The 7,996-nt window shown below is 36.0% G+C and overlaps 1 long non-coding RNA gene across 1 annotated transcript; it reads right to left on the bottom strand.

The window, feature by feature from the left end:
- Positions 1–1,947: 1,947 nt before the first annotated feature.
- LOC120104863 (uncharacterized) lies at positions 1,948–7,453 on the bottom strand. The gene is made up of 5 exons (XR_016396443.1): positions 7,126–7,453; positions 6,906–6,973; positions 3,893–3,943; positions 2,406–3,235; positions 1,948–2,267 (listed from the first exon to the last, which is right to left on the bottom strand). It is a non-coding gene; the product is annotated as an uncharacterized LOC120104863 (long non-coding RNA).
- Between the last annotated feature and the right edge of the window lie 543 nt (positions 7,454–7,996).

Here is a 7,996-nt window from a genome sequence, read left to right as displayed (position 1 = left end):
TTGTATAAAATAATAAGTTTAAAATTTAATAACAAGATAAATTTCCAAATAAATAGAAAAAAAGGTGTGACTGGAATGAGGCGTGAATACAATGCCCTAAGAATGAATATCACCCTCTCTTGCAGGTTCATGCCAAGATCATCCCAAAATATAATAAAATTGGCTTAGCCCAAAGCATTCTATCACGAGCACGACAATGTGCAGGTCTAACCCAATGGATTACTTAGTTGCCTAGGAAGGAGAGAAAGAAATACTTAAGAAATATTAAAAAGAAGTAAAAAAGGCTAGTGGAGAGCTATCTCTTAATGTAGTAGATAAAGACTGTTCTAGGTCTGTTGTGTTGTTTTTGAGACTCAAGATTTAGAGCTTTTTATGGGCTCTATTTAAGCAACCTTTAGAGAGGCCCATAAAGACCTCAATAACTCTCTCACTGAAAACCTGAATGGCTTGCTAGCATTAACACCTCATAATGGTCTGACAATGCATGTACATTAAGACCTTATATATTACAATGCACAAGTCAACCGAGAAATAGGGTTTTCAAATTTTAAATTCAAATTCAAATAAAATCAATTCATAATATTTACGTTCCAATTACAAAGTCCAATAAGAACTCAAACTTACTTTGTAACACCTACATTATAGATATGAAATCAAATTTCAAGTTTAAATTCACTAGGTTAGCTCAAACCCTTTGTAGCTTTTATGACTGCTCTCACATAGGTGAATCCTCCAATAATATTGCAACCTAAAACCATACAAACTTCCTATCTTGGATCTATTAAGGGTGTAACTTAGCTTTTCAATTTACTTTGTCACTAATTAGAGCACTCACTATAGAGATACGAAGATATATTCTCTAAAAGTTATGCTCTCGCATGACCACTCAATCCACTTCTTTTCTACCATATTAACTTCTTTCGAACCATCTTTATATTTATTTTTTGAAATTAATTTTTCTTTATTTTCGTGATATCTAAAGGTTTTACAAACAATTTAAAAAATAAAAGGGCTTCATCATTGATATCCATTCAATTTTCTTCTTGGTTTCCAAAATAAAAACAAAGAACAAAAGAAATACCAAAGCGAGCGGGCTTCATTGCTACTCCATAAAGGATCTCAATCACACTCTATTTCCATCCTTAACACAAAGATATTGTAGATGCATATTTAATCATAAAAAAGGTAAAATTGATGTAAAAATCTTGAAAATATATCTAATCTTGGTTTCTTTTGCCATATCAATTAGTTCAATGTTGCTAAATATTGATTTTGCTCTTGGAAAAAAAAAGTCTTCTTTGTCGTTGTTTTGATTGCCATTTAACTATAGTTCAAACTACAAGAATAATGGTCATTAGCGACGCATTTTTTGGCCTTTAACGACGCTTTTAAGCGTCGCTAAAAATCATCCCGACGCTTTCATAAGCGTCGGCAGATTTACCGACGCTTTTTAGCGTCGGCAATTGCAAAATTAGCGACGCTTTAAAGCGTCGCTAGCTGTAATTTAACGACGCTTTAAAGCGTCGCTAATTGATTTCTGGTCGAAATTTTAGCGACGCTTTAAAGCGTCGCTAATTGATTTCTGGTCGAAATTGTAGCGACGCTTTAAAGCGTCGTTAGAATATTAATTTTTTTTTAAAATAATTTTTAAAATTTGTAAATCCTGTTTACAAAATCAAAGTCCCATCATATTATGTGAAGGGCTTCTCTTGAGACTGTTGAGTTTATTTGATGAACCGCATGGATGAGACTCCGCATACAGTCCGTTCTACCAGCGTGCATGACGTAATTTGTCGATGGCTATCATTCGGCGGTCGTACCTGATACACCATTTTCTTTTCTTGCAAAAGAAAACCATTCCTCTTGTTATATTTCTTCTTTTATAGAAGTACGTACCATCCTGTGCTGATCCAAACATGCTTATGACCAAGAACCACTCAAGTCACATTTATCACACAAGATGGCAAGCCTTAAATCGGCATTATATACGGAAAGGTGGAGATAAATTTGAGACTTTAGGACTACGTTGACAGTCACAGACCCCACGGCAATGCCAGTGCTTAGTAGATCCCATCATAAAGAAGGAACGTTATTGCGCATCTACAAATGTTAATGCCTCTGTAATCAGATGGTTTGGACCCCCGGTGTGCAGCTACTGATTTGAAATATACTCATCTTGGTTGAAGTCCTGCCCTTATCTCGGCCGAGCCATCCCTACTTATAACATAATTTCTGGTATCAGTAAATACCTACAGGTTCCCATTCGACTGCATAAAGAAATAATAAAAAGATTAGTGCCATACATACAACTCATGCCAGTATTCTCACAAATAAAAGAGCATAAATTGATCTTAATTAGAAGAATAATATTTTATCCAATGCAGAGGGAAGTAGTCAAAAAACACCTTCATTTTTGTTGATTTGTCCTTTTTCTCCGTAATGATGATCATCATAACATTAGCGATAAAATAATGAAAATATTGTAACAGTGGTTCACCCTTTTACTGCTCAACAGATTGCTAAATAACAGTCCACCGATGGAGAATAACAGTTTAATGGGAGGCTGTCACACCAATAATGCGTTTAAGGGATGACTGAAAAAAAGAGTTGCTGCACACATCCCTGAAATGTCAAGAATAATCCCTTCTTTAAGGCTGGTCCCTTCTTTGAAGTCCTCAAATGTCAAGAATAATCCCTTTTTCTTGCTATATCTGAGAGGATCCAATCCCCTAGATAATCACATTCCCAAAGCCATGACATGTTGAAAGCCATGGAGAGGATTTAAGTAAAAAAAATCGAGAGATAATTCAAAAGATCATAAAGATACAAAAGTCTTGAAGACTCCAAAGCCAAATACTGATGCTCAGTAGCCTCAGAGGTGGGAAAGTCAGGCTTAAAGCTTAGGCTTACGGTGCCTTGTGCTTTCCTGTAAGTGTACTGTCAGAGGCTGCATAAGAATTAACCAGTCCAAGCATGGAACAATTTCCAAATTACCAAAAACAAGCATCTCAATTATTTGTACCAGGTCAAGTGTAAATACCGGACATTTATATTGGATAGAATGCAGCAAGGGATTTACACATGAACTAAACATAATGGTACCAAAGTTGGACCCATTTCACCACCATCTGAATCATACTTGCAGCCATCTTAGCCTCTTGCTTTGCTGATGAGATCTTGGGAATATTTGTGGATGATGAGGAATGAAACTTGGGCATAAATCCCACTCTTCAAGCTAACATTAAATTCATTAAGTATGGGTAAAAATAAAGATATACTTAAGAACTGCACTAAATTCATATGGATCAAAACATTTTCTCTAGCAGAAGTTTCCAAGTTTATCTATTTGAGTTGTTCTAGAACATCACAATATCTAGGCATTCAGTTGTTTTTTGTTGACATAGCCATCTCTACAGAAGAAGTAACTATCAAATAACAGCAGAAATTTTAATTAGAATACGAACATGTGAGAGTGTGATCAGCCTTGAAAGTAAAAGACATACAATTTTTTACAGAAGCTAATGCCCCATTGCCTGATCATATGCATTTGTTAATATGTAATTCAATTTAGATTATTTGCAACAGAGGACTAAAACATTATAAGACAGTTCAAAAGGAAATAAGGAATTAAAGAAAAATCATGTAGGTCTCATCCAAATTTGTTTATCCTTGATTACAAAAAGTAACTGAAGAATCCCGGTGGGGAAAGGAAATATAATTAGAAAGGTGAAGGAAAGAGAACAAGATTTCCAGGTCTGCATCAATATTTCTGTGTATTCTGGCATGCCTTCAAGAGTACGTTAACAGCATAATCATCCCATATCTCTCACTGCAAACTAAAACTATCTGAGAAAGAAGAAGCCATTATTATTAATGGAGAAAGAAACGATACCTGTGGCGAAGATAATGGGATAATGTTCTTGAAATTCTCTAATGTCTTCTGCTGAAAAAGGATAAACAAAATGTATCAGCATATTTTAAGATCAAAGCAATGTGATCGGTAATAGATCCATAGTACTCGGACATATTTAACCCTCCAATAGGAACTTGTGTAGTCATAAACAAGTATTCAGCGGTGCGCAATTGCATGTTCAACCCTTTTAGTGTGATCTGGTACAAGGCAGCCCCTTGAGACTGATGCATGGGTGAACCAACCCTGAATCAAGCTCATATAACTCAATATGAAGCTTAACAGGGTTTTTACACCTTGTTTCCAACTTTCATTACTGATCTGTAGCTTGTGTTGGTATGGTCACACCGGTCGTTCGAAGTCGCAATTAACAAACAAGGATAGCACCACGTAGCAAAAGAAACAGTTGCTAGAAAGGAATAGCATTTTCCTCGAAAAAAAAGTTTTAAGTTTGCCAAACGGGCAAGGGAAAAAATGAAAAGAAAATTTTTAAGAGCTTACCAGCAAAGGAATTCACATAACAAAAATAAAGAACATAAAGTTTCTGTTCTTATTCATATATAATTATGCATGTAACAGGCAAGGATAGCACCATTAGGCAAAAGAAACAGTTATTAGAAAGGAATAGCATTAGCAGATTATAACTATCTGTTTAATCAGTGATGATAATTCATTAGCAAATAGGAGAACAGATGAAACATGTACCAGATTTCTTATAATAGAAACATGTACCATAGTTACTAATTCTTTTTCCCTGACAACAGAAATAAAATTGTTTAGTAAAAGCAAAAGTGAAAATTCAAAGCAATTATATTTTCTCTGCTATTCTCTAATTCATCTACTTTTAAGACTTACAATGAGTAATAGACATCGATCATGCCTAACCAGTCCAAATTCAAAACTCCATGACTGTTAAAATGTTTTAAAAACATAACAATGCTGTGATAGTATATATGTGGATGCAAAGTGAAAATATCAGTCCAGATGAAACAATGGTTTAAGAGAATCAGGCATCAGACCCAACTCTGTGAGGGCCTGTGCCGCGGTTCTAAGCTGATGCATTTGCATGGTGTCTCAAGAACCACCCCAAGTTGTTTCTCTTGGACCTCATTCCAAATTGCCACATCGACTTCATCTGAATCAGCCCCATGTCCCCAAGTCCCTGCACCCTTTACCCTCTCACCCATCCACAGGTCTTCTACCGAGTAAGAAGCTCCACCAGAACAGGGAAAAAATCCAAATAACACACTAAATCACTACCTAATCACTATTGAACCAGCTCATAGCAAACCACATAAATCACAATCCATAAAAAAAGAATAAGCAGATTAGGCCAGAGCAGACAGAAAATTTCAAGCATCTAATTGCAAACAGTGGATGAAGCACAAACCTTTTCTCCAACTAGACATTGAGGTGTAGAAGAATGAAGTTTCAACAACTACTAATAAGTTACCCATGAGATTTGCAAGCTGCATTAAGCTCCCGACCTCCTCTCTTCTCTTTTTGCATGCAGAGTATGAAGTTCCTTATCATCTATAATCACTGAAGGCTAATTTATATTTCAAGAACAAATTTAAATATAAAGGTTAAATTCTATAATACTACTAATAGTTCCTGTCCGGCTAATTTGAATGATTAGTGTTCACTGTTTGTGTCCACAGTCTGATAGGCAGAAGTTGTACAATAAGAGCCGGCTAAGTGATTGGTGTTCACTGTTCTTTTTTTTTTTTTTCTTTTTTGTAAACTGAGTAGAATAGACATTTATACATGATGGATAAATGTCTGGTGCAAAGTGTCCTTTACTAATGCAGCAAGTGAAATCATTTCTGACTAATGTACTAGCTCCATTAATATCAAATTGTTGAGTATTGTGTTTGTCATCATTCACTGAGGATACCTTCATGATAAAGGAAATAAGGTAACCCAGATTTTGTCCAAGTTCACATCAATTCTTTGACTGAATTTACTATTAATTGAAATGAGACATGAGTGTCATCTTTTGTATGAACAGATGATTTATGTAACATAGCAAGTTAATCTAACTTAAGCAATTAAAAGCATGAAGTATTTTATTCTCACACATTGAGTGATAAAGGAAATGATAATATATGAAACTCTAGAACATAAATCCTATGATTGAAAAGAAGAACATGTGATGTACAAAAATTGAAATGAAAAAATTTACTTTTTAAGCCCTCAAAAAAGTTTGATGGTGGTGAGAAACAATTGGTGGCAGGAAAAAGTATTTGGTCATTTCTTGAGATGGAAACCCTCCAGACACTTATGATTACTAGAAGGTTCTTAAACAAAAGGAAAGAATATGTATTACTTAATATATCAGCCACTAGACAATATCAGCTATATCAAGAATATGGTCTTGCTGCTTATGCTGATTAGTATGAGATATAAGAGATGAATATATTTTCCTGTCTCTGTTCAAACATGAATTGCATATAAAGGGATTCTAGTATAAGCATAGACATGAACTGAAAGGATGTCTACATGGTGGTTACCTGAACTGGTACATATAGGGTCTAGTTAAATAGGCAATATGTGAAACATCAGAAGAATTGGTCACAAAAGCATATCTATGCTTTCAGGTGATTTTATACGTGGACGTGCTGGAAGCATTTGCATATTCTAGACTTTCATAGAAATTTGTTTTCTGAGTCCATATGCTGAAGTTTATGAACAAACACTACTGCAATCATTTCTTTTTTTTCTTTTTTTGGCAGAGTAACCATTTTCGCCAGTCACGGAATGAATGCAAGACATGCTTGTCAAACACTACTGCAATCACAGGACAAAGGCGACCTCGGCCAGTTCTTCCCTTAGATATCGATTTGACTATCAACCAACCATGCCTTATTCCAGATTAAAAAAGAAATGGTAGTTTGGCTGCAGGAGAAGGAGGAATACCAGCTTATTCCGCACTATCCCCAAACGAATATGGGGATTATTACAGGAGGAAGCTTGGGTCAGCAGTTGAACTCACCTGAGCAAAGACTCGTACGGTAGCGAGGATCGCCCCTTTCCAGGAGAGTAGAATCTTACAAACTCCTCCTATAACGGATAAATGAATTTAATGACCAGATTATAAATTCATGAAACAGAGAAACTACAACAAAATCCCTAAACAATCCGATTATAAAAACAAGAGAAAATCCAAAACATCCAAAATTTAAAGATCGAAGCAAGAGAAGAAGATCCCAAACCTGGCCTTGTCCCTGTCCTTGCCGGCTCCAAACTTCAAACGCCGCGTGAGTGCTCTGCGGCGGAGGAAGAGGAAGATGTCCACGGAGAGGAGGCCAACGGAGAGGGGGAGGAGGGGAAGGAGATGCGGCGGAGGAACGCGATTTGGGGTCGCTCGGCGGAGGGAATGGCTGAGATCGGTGAAAAGGGTTGAGGAGGGAGCTGGGAGTCGGTCGGCGTGAGCTAGCTAGGGATTTAGGGCTGCAGAGGGAGAAGGTCGATTGGGTTTTGTTGTGGGAGGGTTAAAGTCCGACGACGAGTATTTTTCCGTTAAGCCGGCGCTTAAAAGCGTCGGCAGATGTTTTTGCCGACGCTTCTAGAAGCGTCGGCGGTTACTGTGGGGAGAAAAAATTTAGCCGACGCTTTTATCTAGCGTTGGTAATATAGAGTCGGCAAAAACTATTTTTGTTGTAGTGTTCGATCCATCTTTGTTTATCTTTTATATATATATATATATATATAATGCATGCTTTTATTTATTAAATGCACTTACGAAAATTTCATGTCTCTCTTATATACACTAATGTCTTCTCTTCTACATAGGCTAGGGACTAAAAAGGCGGCAATTGAAAAAAGAGACCGAAAAGTAAAATTTTGGTAAGGTGATCCTAATGGTTAAATGGAAGGAAAACCAAGCGACATAATTGCACTAAATTCATTTCTTTTCAAAAGAGGATATTTAGATTCATGTTTATTTTGCAGACAATTCTTAACATAATCTAAAAAGAAAATTTAGTTTACAACCTTATCCAATACATATATATAATAAACATTTTAATACAACCTTATCTATAACATATAGGCAAGGAAGTATAAACATTTGTATGATCCTTT

Source organism: Phoenix dactylifera, chromosome 9 (genome assembly GCF_051530095.1).
Source record: "Phoenix dactylifera cultivar Ajwa chromosome 9, Ajwa_hap1_PhDact_Kaust_v1.1, whole genome shotgun sequence".
NCBI classification, from domain to species: domain Eukaryota; kingdom Viridiplantae; phylum Streptophyta; class Magnoliopsida; order Arecales; family Arecaceae; genus Phoenix; species Phoenix dactylifera.
The sequence above is the reverse complement of the archived record's forward strand: the minus strand, read 5'-3'. Positions and strand labels throughout refer to the sequence as shown.